Genomic DNA, 19,998 nt, shown 5'->3' with positions numbered 1-19,998 from the left:
GCTGAAGTAGCGCAAACAATGGCAGTTCCCGTGGATGGCCCAATGTGTCATAAAAGCCAGAAAAACCACAATCAGTGTTGTCCATAAGATAAGATCACCAGATTACTTACATGTCATCGCATAAGACCAAACTTTAACGACAGACGGAAGGGGAAAAACACCAAGATAGCGTTTGAACATCTAGAACCACAAACATTTAGTAATCAGTTATTCACTGCATCTGATTTATCATTACTGCATCTGAAGATAAGGAGACTCCAGAAACATTACGATGAATTTGTTGACCTTTGCGCAACACTCCACCACACGTGAGACACCACACATTTTGTTGCTTTCTTTATGTAGGACTACGGTGGCTCTGGAGCCACTATAGATATTTTTCAGTATTTTTACATACGGTGTAGGCGAGCCGTATGTAAAAATACTGAAAGATATCTATAGCGGGTCCACAGCCACCGTAGTCCTCCATAAAGAAAGCAACAAAATCCCAATAAAGAAAGGCGTCAGGCAGGGAGATACGATCTTTCCAATGCTATGCGCTTTCCGAGCTATGGAAAGAAAAATTATAGGTGTAACGTTAAGGGATAAGAAAAGAGCAGATTGCGTGAGGGAACAAACGCGAGTTCATGACATCTTAGTTGAAATCAAGAAAAAGAAATGGGCATGGGCAGGACATGTAATGAGGAGCGAAGATAACCGATGGTCATTAAGGGTTACGGACTGGATTCCAAGGGAAGGGAAGCGTAGCAGGGGACGGCAGAAAGTTAGGTGGGCGGATGAGATTAAGAAGTTTGCAGGGACAACATGGCCACAATTAGTACATGACCAGGGTAGTTGGAGAGTTGTGTAGTTGGGTTGGAGAGTTGGAGGGTAGTTGGGATGGGAGAGGCCTTTGCCCTGCAGTGGGCGTAACCATGAAGATGATGATGATGATGATGATGATGATGACAGACAAGGCCTTTGCGTTGTGGTGCCGAGATGCGGTCGAAACACTAACATCTGCTCTTTCTCCAGTTGTTTGAGGTCATTGTAGCAGCGTCCTGCACTGGTTTCGTTTCAAGACAGTTGGGAAGATGTGGTGAGGTCTACAACGCCTGCCCAAATTGAAACATAGCCACTGCGTGGCCTCAGCAGCATGAATTGACGTAGTGTCAACAGCAGCAACAAGTGGTTGTACACACGTGCACAACTACCGAAAACAGTGACTTCCCTGGAGGACAGTGTCCGGCTGTAATCACTGACTCGTTGCTATGACCATATTTCGATGAATCTTCAGTACCCAGCATGATAGCAGTTGTCACTACCGGTCACCGAGGGCGCTCGCTGTTAGAGGAAAGACTATTTAAACGCCTCCTACAGACAAGGCCTTTGGGTTCTGGTGCCGAGATGCGGTCGAAACTCTAACATCTGCTCTTTCTTCAGTTGTTTCAGATGGTTGTAGAAGCAACCGGCACTTGTTTCGTTTCAAGACAGCTGGGAAGATGTGGCGGGGTCTACAACGCAAGCTTTAGGATTCATCGCACGATCTCGCCGCTGCCACCATTTGTTAGAGTTGTGGGACGATCTACGAGCTGTAGGCCGATGTCACCGCTGCCATTCAGATGTAAGATTTGGCAGTCCTAGCTGCAGGAAGGAGCTTGACTCTTCGTCGGGACTTAGGAGAGCAGGATTTATTTACATATTATATATAGTTGAACAGGAGATACATCGACAGTCTCGCGTGACTCCCAAATAGAGCCCGCAAGACGAACATAGAGCACACAGCTTACGAGCACACAGCTCACGAGTACATTTTGAGCACGACAACGAGCACCCTCCAGCAGCCGACAATGGCTGCTTATAAGCACTCCGCTCGACCTCATACTTCGACGTCATTGTAGATGACCCGCCCTTTTGGAGGAGGCGGGCTCTCGACTTGGAGGAAGAGGAGGGCTCACACACACGCACACACACACATACACACATAGGGGCAATGATCCGGAGGCGACGTCAGAGGGGCTTCATGGAACTCTGAGCTGGCCTGGGTAGCGCGTCCAAGTAGCACATACTGTCTTGCTTCTTGGTCGGCGCGTGGGAAGGAGCCCTCGTCGGCGTTCCCGCGGCAACTCCCCCGCTCATAGCAAAACAGGGCGGCGTTGTCGTGTTGCGCACAAAGCCTGCTTCGTCGAACTAGGAGCCGTCCCGGGTGGCGCGCCCGGGTAGCACATTGTCTGATGTCTCGAAAAGCGCATGGGGAGGTTCCGCCACTAACCACCTCTCGAGAACTCCCCTGAGCTGACCCCTCGCCACGTGGCTGCCGGTTATCCGCAGTTCTCTGAAGTGCGCCACCGTCCCGGTTGGATCGGAACACGTCCAGGGTGCTGAAATAGCTGCAGGGCGATCCTAACAATGCCCAAATTGAAACATTGCCACCGCGTGGCCTCATCTGCATGAATTGACGTAGTGTGAACAGCAGCAACAGGTGTTTGCACACACGTGTATAACTACCGAAAACAGGACCTCCCCGGAAAACAGTGCGCGGTTGAAACCACTGACTGATAGTTATGGCCATATCTGGATGCATCTTCAGTACCCAGCGTGACACCAGTTGTCACTACCAGCCACCGAGGGCGCTCGCTGTTAGAGGAAACACTATTTAAACACCTGCTACAGACAAGGCCTTTGGGTTCTGGCGCTGAAATGCGGTCGAAACACTTACATCTGCTCATTCTTCAGGTTGGTCTCTTTTACCGTTATAAGCTAGCTATCACGCATGAAAACTCGGGACCGGAGCCCACCTGGTAGTTACAGCGGTTTGTGCTTGATCGTGCCGGTATTTGTCTCTGTGGTGGTGCAATAGGTTTTTGTTTACAATAAGATTACTATTAGCTGGTGACGTCGTAGAGAACACTGGCCCTCTGTCGGTAAAGCAAGAACGTAAACTAATGGAAGCAATACGTTCGTTACCAAAGATACTGGCAGGTCAAGACAAAATAATTACTCAGTTAGAAACACTGCGAACTGAGCACTAGCAAATCGAAGACAAAATTGGGAATGTAACGTCAAAAGTTGCCAAATTAGCTGAGGATTTATCCATTTTGTCTGCATTTGGGGACAGAGAACAAATGCAGGCGCAATATAATCAGCTCTCAAAAGCTCTGCAAAACGTATTGCTCAATCAGGTCGAACTCGAGAATCGTTCACGTAGGGATAATTCACTGTTTTTGGCATAGACGATGAGAACGAGGAAGAAATATGGGATGCATCAGAACAGAAGGTCATATCTGTGTGCTCAGTCAAACTGGGTATTACAGTTGAACCATCAACAATTGAGAGAGCTCACAGGATGGGGAAGCATAATAACGATAAACCAAGGCCCATTATTGTGAAGTCTGGACTATTCAAAGACATAGAACGTCTTCTTTCTGCGGCTTCGAAACTGAAGGGCAGTAGAATATCGCTACGTGAAGACTACTCCCAGCAGGTTCGGCGATGTAGAATCAAACTGATTGCTTATGCACGAGAACAGAACTCTAGAGCTAGATATAAGCTGAAGTACAAGATGATTTATAAGGGCAAGACACATTTACGATGGTACAACAGATTCCCCATGGGAGTACATTCAATAGCAAACAAAGCGTGAGCCGCCATGGCTCAGAAGAGACACGGCGGATCGCCTGTCCGTCATCGTTATCAGTTGTAGGAGCTTGCAGAATAAAACAGACGTATTCTCTAGCCTACTGCACATTTCACAACCTGATATTGTCATCGAGACATAATCGTGGCTCGACCCTGGCATATCAGATTGCGAAGTGTTTCCATCCGAATACATAGCTTATCGCAAAGACTGTAATAACCATGGAGGAAGTGTGTTCATTCTTGTACATGGCAGAATCAGAAGTGTACTGTTATACTGTGATATTTATTCAGAATGTATTTGGTGCAGGATATTGGTTTGTAGTGGTAACAGCCTTGCGGTGGGATCGTTTTACAGGCCACCATCTTCAACAAGCATAGAACCATTTCACAGCCTTGAACGATCACTGTCGTTCTTATCATCGGAAACTATTCTACTTGGGGGCGATTTTAACTTGCGTGAAGTTGTATGGCATGACCGCTATCCTGCAGCGACGATCGCCTCGGCTCTTCATTCGGCCTTCATTGAACTAACACAGAACAATGAACTTGCTCAGTTTGTAAATTTCTCAACGCGTTACGGCTCAGCTAAAGACAGTGCGTTGGACTTGTTGTTTAGCAACAATGATTGCAGTATTGCAACAATGATTGCAACAATGATTGCAGAAGCAGTTATGGCAGCACCAAGAATAAGTGATCGTGAGCTTGTTAATTCAACAATGGTGTGCAAGAAGTTACAGGTTAGCAAGAATTGCCCGAGAAAGACTTTATGTATGAACAGGAGAATTATATTGCCATAGATGAAGGGTTAAGCTTAATCCTGCCAGTATTGCTGGAATACAACAATTAGTTCAACATAGAAAGCTTATGGGCTCTGTTCAGAGACAAAATTTTGTATTTGGTGGCTGAATACATTCCCTCAAGCGTGATATCATCTAGACGTAGAATGAATAAACCTTGAATTAACAAAGAACTGCGTCTGTCAGTAAGAAAGTAGGCCAGAGTATACAAGGCATTCAAGATAGCACCAAGTCAGATCTTATATGACAAGCTCAGAGCTCTAACTAAAAACTTCAAACAAAAATTAAAAGCAGCAAAAAGAACATACTTATCGTCGCTAGCTAATAAAATAAGATCTAATCCTATGGAGTTATGGCGATATCTCAAAAGTAACAGAAAATACAGTATTGGCATTCCGGCTGTCCGGCATGAAAGTCTGGCATGAACGGATGACAGAAAAAAAGCTGATTCATTTAACGAATATTTTCACTCCGTGTTCACAGCATGTCGTCATACTCCGATACCTGAATTTCACGAACAATTACCTCAAATGCGTGACATAATTTTAAATGAGGCTGGAATGAGGGATCTGTTGTGCAACAATAATCCTCATTCTGCTCATGGTCCAGATGGTATATCAAATCGCGTCTTGAAGCGCTGTTCCCACAGCATTGCTCCTTTCTTGGTTGAATTATTTACCAAGTCAATAAATTCTCAAAGATTGCCTAGTGATTGGAAAATGGCCAACGTAACTCCTATATTTAAAAGTGTTTGTCGTGATTTGGCAAGCAATTACAGATTGGTGCCATTGACATTTGTTTGTTGTAAAATACTAGAACATGTTATTTACTCTGGTTTTATTAGGCATCTTCATGACCATGATTTTTCATCCCGACCCAGCATGGATTTCGCATGGGATCATTTTGTACCACTCAACCTACTGAATTCATACATGACGTTGCACTCGGCTTTAACAATAGTACACAGATAATTGCTATTTTTATTGATTTTCGAAAGGCGTTTGATGTAGTCCCGCATAACTTACATTTGAGCAAACTGTCATTTCTTGGCCTCCCCGATTCACATTACGGTTGGCTTGAAGATTATTTGCATAAATGGCAGCAAAAAGTGGTTCTGAACTGTGCGACATCGAGAACGGTTAATGTTTTATCGAATGTGCCTCAAGGGTCAGTCCTTAGGCCGTTGCTGTTTGTGATATTTATCAATGATTTAATTGAAGGCTGTGTTTCAAATATCAGACTGTATGCGGATGATTGTGTTGTGTACCATCATGTGTCGTGTGCTGAGCATACGAGTGTGTTGCAGTTTGATCTCGAAAAAATTTGTTCCTGGTGTGCTAAATGGAAAATGGATTTGAACGTAGCAAAGTGTTATCATGTTAAATTGTTAGTGTGCCGAACAAAAAGCAAAAGGTGCCTAGTTCATACTCTAATGCTTTAGTGCAATGCTTTGACGAAGTCAAATACCTGGGCGTCACTTTAACTGCGGCATTCCACTGGACCTCCCACATTGAAATAACAAGCGCTAAAGCGTGCCGTCTTTTGCACCTTTTCCACAGGAACTTCAAGTATGCGCACAGACCTTTGAAGGAAGCTTTGTATCTTACATATATTAGGCAGGTGTTAGAATGCGCTTGCGCAGCATGGGACTTCTTCACAAAAGTTCTTGAAGATAAGTTAGAGCGTGTTCAGAAAACGGCTGCAAGATTCGTCACGGGCATCTACGACTACAAAACTAGAGGTTCGCAAATCAAGGAAAATCTAGGGTGGAAGTTGCTGTCCACACACAGAAAAATAGTCAGGTTAAAGCTTTTACACAACATTAACAGCGGTAACACAGGAATCGATAAGAACAAATATTTAAAATCACCTAATTATCAGTCTAAGAGACGCGACAATTCCAAGAAAATAAGAGCCTACCAAAGTCGTATAAATGTATTTAAGTTTTCATTCTTTCCGCGAACAATTGCAAAATGGAATTTGCTCCCGGATGAGGTAGTGTCTGCACCCAATTTTTCATCTGCCATAGAGAACTTTACATGAATCTGTTTTAGACAATATATCCAGTGTGCTGTTTTATTCATTGTGTAGCAACTTTTATAATCAAATGTTGTTAGTATTGGATGTGTTGTCGTTCTCTACTAATTAAGATGATTGCATTTTAAAAACCATAGATGATCTGATGCCGTTTTTCGCGAAGTTCAATAATGAATCTTTAGGTTTGTAGTTGACCCCCCACGATAATGCCCAATTCGGGCACTGTAGGTATTTGTAATAAATAAATGAAATAAACTATCAGAGATTGTTTGGGATATCATCGGCCTTAGTGAGATTAGAAGAACTTGTGAAGCTTATACATTGCTGAATAACAGTCATGTCCTCTGCTATAGAGGTCTCTCAGACAAGAAGCAATACGAGGTGGGATTCCGAACCCGTAAGGACATAGCGGGTAACATTGACAAATTCTGCAGCATTAATGAGAGGGTAGCAGTAGTAATCAAACTTAATAAGATATATAGAATAAAAGTAGTAGAAGCCTACGCTCCAATAGTCAGTCACGATGATGAGGAAGTAAATCAGTTTTATGAAGATGTTGAATTAGCGATGAGAAAAGTGCAAACTCAGTATGCTGTAGTAATGGGTGATTTAAATGCAAAAGTGGGGAAAACCAGGCTGGTGAACAAACAATTGACAACTATGGCGTCGATTCTAGGAACGCTAGAGCAGAGATGCTCGTAGAATTCGCAGAAAGAAATAAGCCTCGAATAACCAACACCTTTTTCAAAAAGCGAAGCAACAGAATGTGGACCCGGAAAAGACCTAATTTTCAAACAAGAAATGAAATTGATTTCATACTTCCTGCCGCTACCAGTATAGTACGGGATATAGAAGTGGTAGGTAGGGTAAGGTTCAGTTATCATAGCCTGGGGTGCGATCGGAGATGGTTGTTCGGCGCGTTCGTTCGGTTACCGATGCGCGCGATTGGCCTACTCCGCGCCGACGTTACCTGCCGCGGGGCGCCGCCCCGTTTTTGGTGACGTCAAAATAACAACACGCTCCTGTCAATCATCCGCCCACCGAGCATTTCGTCCGAACGCGACGGGAGTTGAGAAGTTTGGAGCGATCATACGGCTTCGCATGGCGCGTCTGGTGGATTGGATTGGATCCAACAGGCGGCCTTTTCAGCTGCGGAATGGCACGTTTGAATCCGATCCATAGTTTAATTCTAGAAAATGGCGCTTCCGTTAGAAACTTCGGTTGTTTCGCTGGCGTTTCTAGAGGAAGGAGGAGAGTGGGTGGGGGTGCGAAACGCGTTTGAAGAAATGGCAGAAAGTGAATTCCGGCGTCGTTTTTGTTTCTCGAAACAAATAATTCATTGGTTGTACAGAGAAATCGACAACATCATCTGTGCCAGCGAGCCACTGGGATGTTGTGGCTGCCTCTTGAAAAGTGCGCCGCTCTTCCCGTCGCTTTTTTTTTTCTTTTTCCTTCTCGCTGTGCGCGACACCACCTAGGGACGACGGAAAGAACCTAATAGGTATAAATTGCAGTAGTCACACGTACTGCTATTTGAAAACGTGTTTGGGCTTGAGAAGAAAAAATACGTTTTTTTAGACAAAGATTTCATTCAATTGGAAGACGAGAAACATTTGGCTTTGTAGTATACTGTTTGCAAGCAGACGACAAACGACGGAGGTAAACTTCCGGGGAGGTGACCGCTTCCTGATTGGCTGCTCTCTCCGCCCCGCTGTCACAAATTTTGCATACTGCAACTTTGTGACGTTGCAGCAACTGAACAGAACGCGTATCGAACAAAATATCTCCGATCGCGCCCCTGGTGAGGTCTAGGATTCACTTCAATTAAAAGAGATAAAGAGTAAAAATTGTCAAGAAGGAACAGGTAAACTTAGAGGCACTACGGGTATAAGCAGGCAAATTGAGGCTGGTACGTGAAAACAAATATGCAGACTTAGAACATAGAGAGGAAGAAAACATAGTGGTAAGGAATCAAACCATAGCTAGGCTGACTTCAGAGGTAGCAACTAAAGGGGGAGGCAAGCCACCAAGGCAAACAATAGGCAAGCTCTCTCAAGTAACAAAGTACCTAGTAAAGAAACGACAAAGAATAAGCGTGTCCAACTCATAAGATAAGATAGAATTCGCAAAACTGTCAACACTGATCAACACGCGAAAACAAGGGATACTCGAAATTATTTATTTATTTACATTACCCCTAAGGGCCCTCACACGAGGGTATTACATAGGGGGGGCACAAACGTGAAGTATACACAAGAAATAAAACTACATCAAATAAACATACACATAAAGAACATAAAATAAATAGATATGAACAAGAGGTATAGAACACAAGAACATTTTACATAATATGTTAATATGTGTATATAAGCATAAGTAATATCTAATCTGCTACCACTAACCGTTTTCTTGCAACAAAGTTTGGAAAGATGGTAGCTTAACTTCAGTGGCTATGCGTGATGGTAGGTTATTCCATTCTATTATTGTGCGAGGAATAAATGATTTTTCGTAGAGCGACGAGCGGCACATTATGCGTTTTACTTTGTTAGCGTGGTCACGGCGCGGGAAAACTGCAGGGGGTGGTGAAAAGAAGTCTTCGTGAAGCGTGGAATGGTGATAAAGTTTATGAAATAAGGTTAGGCGAGCAAACTGGCGTCGACGTGATAGTGATTCCAACTCGGCACGTTGTTTTAACGATGTGACGCTGGTGAAGCGGGAATAATCGGAAAAGATGAAGCGAACAGCACGGTTTTGCAAAGATTCAATGTTGTTGATTATGTATGTTTGATCGGGCTCCCATATGGCAGAAGCATATTCAATTTTTGGGCGGATCAGCGTGATATAAGCAAGTTTTTTTAAGTATGAAGGTGCGTGCTTGAGGTTACGCTTAAGAAGACCGAGTGCTCGGTTAGCTGATGCTAAGACGGTGTTAATATGCTAATGCCAAGTTAAGTCAGACTGAAGATGAAGGCCAAGATACTTGCAAGTTGGCGCAAGTTCTACTCTAGCGTTATTGAGAACGTAGGTGGTAAGAAGTCGAGTGGAATGGTTGGTAAATGACATTAGCTTGGTTTTAGATGTATTTAAAGACATTAACCACGAAGAGCACCAAGCGGTCACTGCATCAAGATCAGTTTGTAAGGAAAGTTGGTCAGCGTCATTTCTAATATTAAGATATATAACACAATCATCGGCGAATAATCGAATTCGAGATGAGACACATTTGCGTAGATCATTGATAAAAATTAAGAAAAGTAGGCGACCGACGACGCTGCACTGGGGGACTCCAGATGGTAAAGGAACAGAAGAAGAGTTACAGCCACTAGCAAAGGTAAATTGTTGTCTGTTGGAGAGAAAATATTTAATCCATTGAAGAACGTTTGGGTGAATATTTAAATGTGTTAATTTGATTAGAAGCCTGTGATGAGGAACGCGATCAAAAGCTTCAGAGAAATCAAGAAACACTGCGTCAACTTGGAATCCATCATTAAAGGAGGAAAATATATCGTTAGTAAATCCGGCGAGCTGAGTGTCGCATGAGTAACTCCTGCGAAAACCATGCTGGTACTTGAAGATGATATCATGGTCTTCTAGGTAGTTGATGACTTGTGTGTGTATGACGTGCTCGAGAAGTTTACATATGTTGCTAGTTAATGCGATAGGACGATAGTTGTGTGGGACAGAGCGATCACCTGATTTAAATATTGGTATTACTTTAGCTATTCGCCAGTCATGAGGAATAATTCCAGATGATAATGATTGTGAAAACAGGGCTGATAACACTTGAAAAATGTTTAAAGAAGCGTTCTTAAGTACCTTGTTATTGAAACCAAGGTGATCAGAGCTAGTAGTAGTTTTCAGGTTATTCAATAGGGCAAGAATACCAGAATCACTGATGACAATTTCTTGCATGGAAATGTTAGGCAATGGCTCTAATATAGGCGAAGAAGTTATATCTTCATTGGTGAATACTGATGAAAATGCATCGTTTAGAAGCTGTGAACACCCAGATTTAGTGACTGGCTGTCCGTCAGCATTAATTAGTACTATATCAGGATAGGAACTCGGATTGATAATGCGCCAGAATCTATGAGAATTATTGGTTAACATAGTACACAGGTCAGTGAAGAAATTACGACGGGTTGTTCTAAGCAGGGACTGATACTCTTTATCACAGTTTTCGTACTTGTTCTATGATGACAGGAGACGCGTGGTCATTGCTTGGTGGTACAAACGTTTTTTCTTATTGCTAAGACGACGAAGACGATGTGTGAACCAAGGTGAATTTTTATGATGTCGGATGGTGATGATTGGCACATACTTATCAACAAGGTGAGACAAGGTGGTTTAGAATGACAGCCAGTTTGATTCGATTGAGCGTGATCAATACTGAGCAAGGAAGTTTTCAGAGAAGGTGTTTAGTTCCGAGTTAATCATCTCAAAATTCGCGCGACTGTAGCAATGAATTCGCTTAATGGTAGTTTTCAGTAAATGGATGCGTGATGCACCCAGTGATAATGTCGTGATTGAATGAGCCATTTAAATTTAGTATTTCAGAAAGAACGTCCAGGTTATTTGTTAGGACAAGATCAAGGATATTTGCCGTGGTAGCGGAGCGATGGGTAGGACTAGTAATAAGTTGAGCAAAAGAAAAATCTAAGCAGGAATGAAGAAAGGTGTGGGCTGCTTTATCACTGGAATTAACACAGAGAGTGGGCCATTCAATGCTTGGAAAATTAAAATCGCCAAATACGAGGAAAATAGAGTTAGGAAAACGCACGTGTAAGTCGTTGAGTATTCTATGGAATTCACCCAAGAATCCATCAGACATATCGGGCGGCCGGTAGAAAGCACCAATAATAACATCAGTAACTCCGAATTTACACCATATCCATACACATTCGAGAAAAGTATCAACAACAAGGGGAACAGCAGATAATTGTTTCTTTGTGGCTATAAAAACACCTCCTCCTTTTCTATTTATTCTGTCAAACCGGAAAAAGGAAAATTCAGATTCACTCAGAAGAATGTAATCATCCGGAACGGTATCGTCCAGCCAAATTTCAGTCAATACTTGAAGTGAAACGCATGTAGAATCTATGAGCGAAGAAAGGGCGACAGTTTTGGAAAGAACACTTCTGATGTTTGGGAATAGGAAATGTGTATTATTCATTAAATTATGACACACATTGGGCAAAAATGACGTAGATTCTGTAGATGACTTATCAGCCGGCACACGTCATACTGTGATGGGATGACGAACTGGCACAGCACGGTTACCCGCGACATCCCACACATAGGTGTCATTATTGATGTGCAGCTTGTCGAATGTTAGGCGCACACGGTCACCTTGCTTTTTAATTGATCGAGAGAACTGCAGAGGTTTCCGGTGTTTATCACGAACGGCTTGCGAATAGTCGCGTCCTATGCTGAAACCACTGTCCCTCAGCTTGCTGCCTTTGCTTAAAATAAGCTCAAGTTCTTTATCGTTGAAGAACTCAGCTATAATGGGGCGTTTTTTACAGTCGAAAAACAGCCCACACGGTGTGGCCTAGCAATGGATGTTACAGTGACACCAAGCTTATCACGGCAGAACTCATGCACAAGTCGCTCTGAACTTGTCCAGCTTTCGGATTCGGTAGTATCGGTAACACCATAAAACAAAACATTTGATCTACGCGACTGGTTTTCTAGGTTATCGATTTTGTTAATGATGCTAAAAAAGCCACTATCGAGAGATGTTGGGGCATGAACAGATGGAGCAGATTATGATTTGTTTTCCAGTTCCTGCGCATGTTTGGTTAAGCTTTCGAGGTCTGTTTTGAGTTCTGCGTGCATATTTAGAACTTTCGTTATTGATTCGAGAAGACTTGCGTTGCTGGCTTCAAGACGCTTTACAGCCTCGTCCACACCATCTAACTTCTCTTCTTGAGCCTTTGTCACAGGTTTTCCTCAACATCCCCACTCAAAAGCAACAGTCGCAAAACATAAACAAGAGCAGTGCAAGACCGTTTGAAATGGTTGGGTGGCCACGACACCGCCAGAAGACAAACATTATTGCTACGGTAACAGCGAGTTTGATTGTAACAGACCTGTAGGAAAGCAGTTGGTGAGCTCCGAACCATCGTGGCAGTGTCGTGGCCCGAAGATTCGACCAAATGGGCGTGCTTTTGAGGAGGCGCTGTAGATATTGCCGTCCCATGTTGTCCGACGAGCCGCATGAAATGGTCCAGGATCGGCGGCGGGGGATGCAGCAGACTTGATAAGTCGCCGGAGATTGGCGGGTTGTCCATGCAATCCACCGTACTCATGCGCTGTTTGTCGGCACGGGTATATAAGATGAGAAAGAGAAAAGTTATAAGATGACAAAGACTGAAGGAGCCGTAAAGAATGGATGCAGCCTGAAATCAGTGAGAAGGAAACTTGGCATAGGACAAACCAAGATGCATGCATTGAAAGATAAGCAGGGTAGTATCATCAGAGATCTCGGAGGTATAGTAACAGCAGCGGAATTCTAAACTGTCCTATACAGTAGCCAGAGGAGTCAGGATGCCTCCATTTGAAACAGTAATGAACAGGATACAGACACTCCTCCTATAACTAGCGATGAGGTCAGAAGGACCTTGCACGACATGAAATGAGGAAGAGCGGAAGGAGAAGATGAAATAACAGTATATTTAATCAAAAATGGAGGAGAACTGCTGGGAAAACTGGCGGCTCTATATACGAAGTCTGTATCGACTGGAAGGATCCCAGAAAAGTGGAAGAATGCAAACATTATACTTATGCACAAAAAAAGGAGACGTTAAAGAATTGAAAACTTATAGGCCCAATAGTTTACCCTCAGTATTATATTAAATATTCACAAAACTAATCTCCAATAGAATAAGGGCAACACTGGACTTTAGTCAGACAAGGGAACAGGCTGGCTTTAGGAAGGATACTCTGCAATGGATCACATCCATGTCATTAATCAGGCAGTTGAAAAATCAGCAGGGTACAATAAGCCTCTCTATATGACTTTCATAGAGTACGAAAATGCATTTCATTCAGTAGAGATACCAGCAGTCATAGAAGCATTACATAATCAAGGAGTACAGGCTGCTTACGTAAATACCTTGGAAAATATCTACGGAGATTCCACAAGTACCTTAATTCTACGCAAGAAAAGTAGGAAGACACCTATAAAGAAAGAGATCAGACAGCTAGACATAGTCTTTCCAATGCTATCCACGGCGTGCCTGGCAGAAGTATTTAAGCTATTAAACTGGGAAGGCTTAGGAGTAAGAATCGACGGCGAATATCTCAGCAACCTTCGGTTTGCCGATAACATTGTTCTATTCAGCAACACTCCAAACGAGTTTGTCAGAGTGGGTTTGAAGATTAATATGCAGAAGACAAATATAATGATGAATAGATTGGCATGGGAAAAGAGTTCAGGATCGCCAGTCAGCCTCTAGAGTGTGTAAAGGAGTACGCTTACCTATGGGAACTAAACACAGGGAAGGCTGATCATGAGAAGGAAATTCACAGAAGGATATAAATGAGTTGAATCGCATACGGCAGACATTGTCAGCTCCTGATTGGAAGCTTACCATTATTATTGAAAAGGAAGGTGTACAATCAGTGCATTTTACCGGTGCTGACATATGGGGCGGAGACTTGCAGGCTGACAAAGAAGCTTGAGACCAAGTACCAAGTTAAGGACCACGCAAAGAGCGATGGAACGAAGAATGCCAGGCATAACGTTAAGATACAGAAAGAGAGCGGTTTGGATCAGAGAGCAAACGGGTATAACCGATACTCTAATTGACATTAGGAGAAAAGAAATGGAGCTGTGGAGGTCATGCAATGCGCATGTTAGATAACCATTGGAACATTACGGTTACAAAATGGGTACCAAGAGAAAGGAAATGCAGTCGAGGAGGCAGACGACTAGGTGAAGCGACGAAATGAGTAAATTCGCGGGCGAGTGGAGACAACGGAATGCTTAAACTAGTGATATCACCATCATTGTTTTTATTATTAACCGAGGGTCGCACTACAGTTCTTTCACTTTGGGACCCTCGTCTGTATATTTGTCATGTTTTTACTTCTTTTTTGGAACCAATAAATCTGAATCTGAATCTGAATAATAGCCACTCTTCGCCCGCGGCAACTTGCATGCATGGGATGATGCCGAAAAAGGGAAGGGCGCTGTCAGAAAGCATACTTTATTTGGGGTCTCTTCAATAAATGAAATTCTACTGCGATAGTCGGATAGAACATAAGGCTGCAGTGAAGCCCAGCACACACCCTCATAACAGCAGGCCACTGTTCATCCGCGAGGCTGCAAACAGTTCGTATTTCAAACTTTCCCGATTACATAATTGAGTAGGTAACCACAAAAATAAAATTATTAGCGCGTAGATTTATACGTTTTCCCTCGTCTACTTTAGCCCAACGGTTAAAGCCTAATTCTGTATTGAACTGTGATAAAATGCTTGCATCGCTGCAACTGTTCATTGGCAAGTTTCACTTCAGTTCACAGTGAAGTTTTATCAGCAAAACGGGCTCAGCAGTGAAATGAACTAAACCAGGGACTTTTGAAAATTGAAATGCTCAGACTGCGTGCAGTTTGTCCCTGTCTGTTGCACACATCATCGGTTCCGCCGATGAAAAGACTTTTCAAGAACAGCAGACGCTCCGGAGGTATCAATTACCACGCCATTTCGAAAATGTTGCCTGACGAGGATTTCTTTTGCTTCTATGATTGGCTGGCGGAATAACACAACCCCGCGCAATCCGTGTGCTTTGGCTGTCAACTGTTGCTTCTTTTTTAATTTGTATCGTACTAAAGACATGGTAACAGCAGAGGACAAACAGTAATAATTTTAATTCAAGGTATAATACGGCACATTTCTGCTATTTCCGACAAATAAACACCGTGAAAACTTTTACATGTGGACAAATGACGCAGGGCGTCCAGACGCAAAGCCTCACTAAGCACCGCAGCGTTAAGACGACAACACGCAAGCGACTTTCCAGCAAATGACCGCCACGATGCGATGCACCCGTGTGAGTGAACGAGAGTGTTGACTTTCTCGCAAGCTACGAACAATGGCGCACAACGGCTCCTCGAGCAAAGACGTCACGATGTTTGTGAACATTTAACATCACATAAGGACGGTCCTAGGCCGTCAACATCAACGCCAAATATCGTCCATTAACGAAAATAGACCGGGAAGCTTCGCTTACATCCATTCCCACAGTGCGTGGTAGCAATAGGTTTTCTGTTGCTAGGAAATTTCAGATGAAACCTATGTGTCTTGAGTGGACAACACGCCGGATGTAGGCAGTACCTGTGGACGAGTTTTTGTAGAGGTTAAAGTGGTCGGCAGTTCTAGAGTTCTCCATATTCAGGGAGGAAGAGGGAGCAGAAAGGTTTTTCGCGCGTCACTCTATTTCAGTCAAAACAGTTCCCACACTTTGCCGAAAAGGAACTAATCTATTGTTGTCGTTAAATAGCCTTTACCACAGCTCCATCCTCGCAGGGCATAGGGGTTCGGCAATGGTGTAGGTGAAGCTGTCGAATGGGAACAATATTAATTTGCTCTACTAGCGGTAGTTGGAGGTCGAGAGTAGTTTGGTTGGAAACGTCTATCGCATGCACAGCATATTTCGATTGTGACTATACCCTCCTCATTACCCGTCATAGTGGTATTCTTAGTAACTGTGGTTAGACAAGGACGACGCAATATTATAGCAACGGCAACTCACACTGCTGTTCACCGTAGGATGTCGTTGTTACATTTGTTCGTTCGTTTTAGCGATCATCGGCCCAGCTCGCTGACCCGTTCTACGAAAAAAAAAAAATCTATGGAAAACGTGCACTGGATCCGCTCCTGCTGTATGCACATTCATGACACTATGCAAAGAAAGAGAGAAAGAAAGGAAGGCCTTGTGTACTTAGAAACTTAAGGTTGTCGCCTAATTCTGTGCATGCGGAGTTCCTTGGTTTCAACTTTCCTTCCCTACGTTTAGAAAGCTAATCCACATCTGTCGTACGACCAAGCTATGTACAATTTGCGTGAGCACACTGCTTCAAAAATATGCGCATTGTGAGCTTCTTGAAAATGCCAATGAAACCTTTTCTCTCTCTCTCTCTCCCTTTCTGTCTCTCTCTCTCTTGGTGGATAAAAGGGAAGACAGACTGGCAAGCATCTCAGCATTTTATACATTCAGAAAGGGCCGCTCTTTCTACAAGTAAGTACCCAAGCAACATAAGAAGAAAATGAATTCCATTATCCGTCTTATTTACTTACACTACAGTTTACTAGAAGGCTTTGTAGTGAGCTCAGAGGAGGGCTTCGCCTGATATGTAGCATGTTGCCGCCGAGAGGAGGGGGGGGGGCGGCAAGAGGTTCCTCCGGAAGCTTCGCTCCGGTAGCTCCTGGACACGGCGGCTGCCTAGCGGGCGTCCTTACTTTTACCATTTCCTTTCGAAGTAAACTCCCGGCATCTGCGCTGCCGACCGGGCAATTATTTGTAGGGTACCCCGACACTTCGGCAGGAATAAAAAAGTGCGTTTCTCCAGACCACTGCAGACAGCTTAGGGAAGATCGCACGTTGTTCCCGTGATGATGTTGAATGTCTGCTCAGCTTGTTCTTACAATCCTTACGCTTCCGCGGGAAGCTTAATTTCCCTATGGCACTGCCACAACCTAATCATACGCAAAAGGTTGACCCGTTGCCTTCTTTATGCAGTGTGCTCTAACCGCATCGAGTTTGATTGTTAAACTGCCGTGGTACATTACGCGGCTGGAAGAAAATAAATTTGTCATGCACTCGCATAGGCTCGGAGACCAATTTGTTCAGTAATTATGGATATGCAATCTCAAATGGTTTGTCTGCGGGACTCGTGCATGCTCGCGTTTACAACACCATTTAATTATATTACAAAGCATGAGTAAATTCTCCAAACAGAGAAGCATTTTTCAGAGCATGCATAAACACTTTATTTACAGTAAAACATACGACAGATTGGTAGGCGGATCTTGCGAAAACATAGCAGAAGAGCTTGCAGAAACCAAGCAGCATCCCAAACTACAATTCCCCCTCCCCCCTCCCCCCCCCGCCATGTTGCATATTAAGTCTGGGCGCACCAACTCATCTTTCGTAGTTTCACTGTCTCCTTGTTGCCTCGCTTCTCTGCATTCTCCTTTCACGAAGTGCAGCCGAGAAGTCATGTAGAAACTGACCACCTTCGTGGTTAGTTCAGCCGTGCGTTCGATGCTACCAATCGTGTTCGTGCACTTCGTCTTTGTCAAACTGAGTACATCCAGGATGCTATCAGAGTGCAGCTTGCTTTTGCTAAAGCATTCTGTGAACAAGTTCTCAAGTGTTTCAACAAAGCAGTACAGTGCCCCACATGGATACAATAGCCCTTCTTTATCCCTGTGCCGCGTGAAGTTTGCGACTTCTGAGCGCTCCTCACTGGCTGGCATTGTCAAAGATTGCTTGCAAACTTCACACTTAGTCTTTAACACACATTTTCGTGCGACATAACCAGCGACACAAGATGTTAACCGCAAGTCACTCTTCTCTATGTGCTGGTTGTGGTCATAGGAAGAGGTCAGGCAGGTTCGGGAGAGTCGTGGGCATGGCGTCTTCCGATATCAGGGGCCTTCCGCGAGAAGTACATGTTTCCTTGCCATCAATTACATGCACATAGGGGGCTATACCGTGAAGCTATTCCAAACTTTTCTATTCCAATTCTGCAATCAGCTCTCCGCGATTGGTCAAAAACTGTTTCGGGTCACCGCCACTTCGACTGTCAGTCACGCGACGTCGCGCACACCGCAATATCCCCCCATCTAATATGACGCTTACACTCTGATTATCCATGATTGAACTAAACAAAAGAAAAATAGTTATTTCTGATTCGACACCTTTTCGTCATTAGCCCTTGGCTATTGGTCAAAGTTTACGGGCTGCACCCACTCCACCTGCCTGTCACGCGACCTCACAAAACCGCGAAAACTCACTGCGTCAAAGTGACGTGTACGGGTTAAAGATGCATTATATGTCGAACAAAACTGCATTTTTTTCTCAATAGCCGTAGGCTGCCGTGTTCCGAAAGGAATCAAAGATGGCGGCCGCCGATCGCTCAGGCACTGGCTACTCGCACCTGCCGGAGAGCATGGGCTTATTTGCGTACAAGAAAACATTCTGCATAGCCGTGTGACACTTTCGACCGCTATCAGCAAGTTTACGACCTCGCTCAGCCAACTTTTCTTTGTTGAGGATTGTTATTAGCAGCATTTTAAAGCCGTTGCATGCCGCCGCAATTTTCAACCAGCCACCGCAAGCTAAGAAAAAACGGACCAATCGCAGAAGCCGGTACCGCCCTCTTCATCCGCGCTTATCGATGTGCAGTGCACTCGTTCGGCACCGTTGAATCTCTCTCCACTTGAGCGTGCGCCTCGCCTTTTATCAGTGAACTAGACACGACAAGCCGCTCAGTGTAGGCAGTGTTATTCGTTTTTAAAGCAGAAAAACGTCACCTCCTATAAACGAGGAGAGTGTTTGATTGGTCTGTTTACACAACCCTGCTGGTCACCACCCGATGCTTGCGTCGGCAGTTACGCAAATTTGACGTCAGGAGATTGGAACTGAAACATATTGGAATGGTTTTACGTTATAGGGTTAATGGTGTCTGATAATGTATCACGGCTCAAAATGTAACTCGACGACCGCTCATGTCGCATTGTTGCGCACTCCAGGGTAGCGTATCGTACTGCTCCCGAGTTGTAGGCATTCGGTAGACCATGGCGACCAAGCAAGGGCGAAATGATTTTAGTGCGAAACTTGCACGGTTTATTCAAAGGTAGATGAAAGAAAATGAGAAGAGGATGAAGTGGTCAAATGTACATTTCGGAGCCCCTTAAATAGGCTCTCTACAATCGTGGGAGGGATCTTGCTTCCGTCGACGCCACGTGACCGGCACAGAAATAGGGCCCCTCCTCTTCTGGTTATACCGAGCCTGTTGCAAGGAGGAGGTCGTCCCGCCTCCTGGAATTGTAGACGCCTGTCCGTGTCTTTTGTGCGTTGCGGGTTCGCGGAAGTTGTGTAGTTTGTTCGAGGAAAGGGTCTCTCTAATCTCGCACACACACACACACACACGAAAGAGGCCTGTACACTGCGGGGCTTCCGCCAGACCGCCGACACTCGAAATGGTCATGGCGAATTAGGAAGTCAAGCTTCATTTCGACGAGGCCTGGTGGAAGAAGGACGGGTGAGAGAAAGGTCTTTCTGCACGTGGTGCGGGACGCCAGCCATCGCAGGAGAAGTCACGTCTTGTGTCGATGAACAAGGTAGTGTGAGAGAAAAGTCCTTTCTGCACGTGGTGCGGGACGCCAACCATCGCAGGGGAAGTCACGCCTCATTTCGACGAAGATGGTTGGATGAAATTTCTTTCTGTATGTGGTGCCTGACGCCAACCCTAACAGCATCTCCGGCGGGGGAGGAAGATCCCGACGCGCAGGGGCCAGCAGCCGCTGCGCGA

This window comes from Dermacentor albipictus, unplaced genomic scaffold, assembly GCF_038994185.2.
Source record: "Dermacentor albipictus isolate Rhodes 1998 colony unplaced genomic scaffold, USDA_Dalb.pri_finalv2 scaffold_38, whole genome shotgun sequence".
NCBI lineage: Eukaryota > Metazoa > Arthropoda > Arachnida > Ixodida > Ixodidae > Dermacentor > Dermacentor albipictus.
This window is presented reverse-complemented; position numbering follows the sequence as displayed.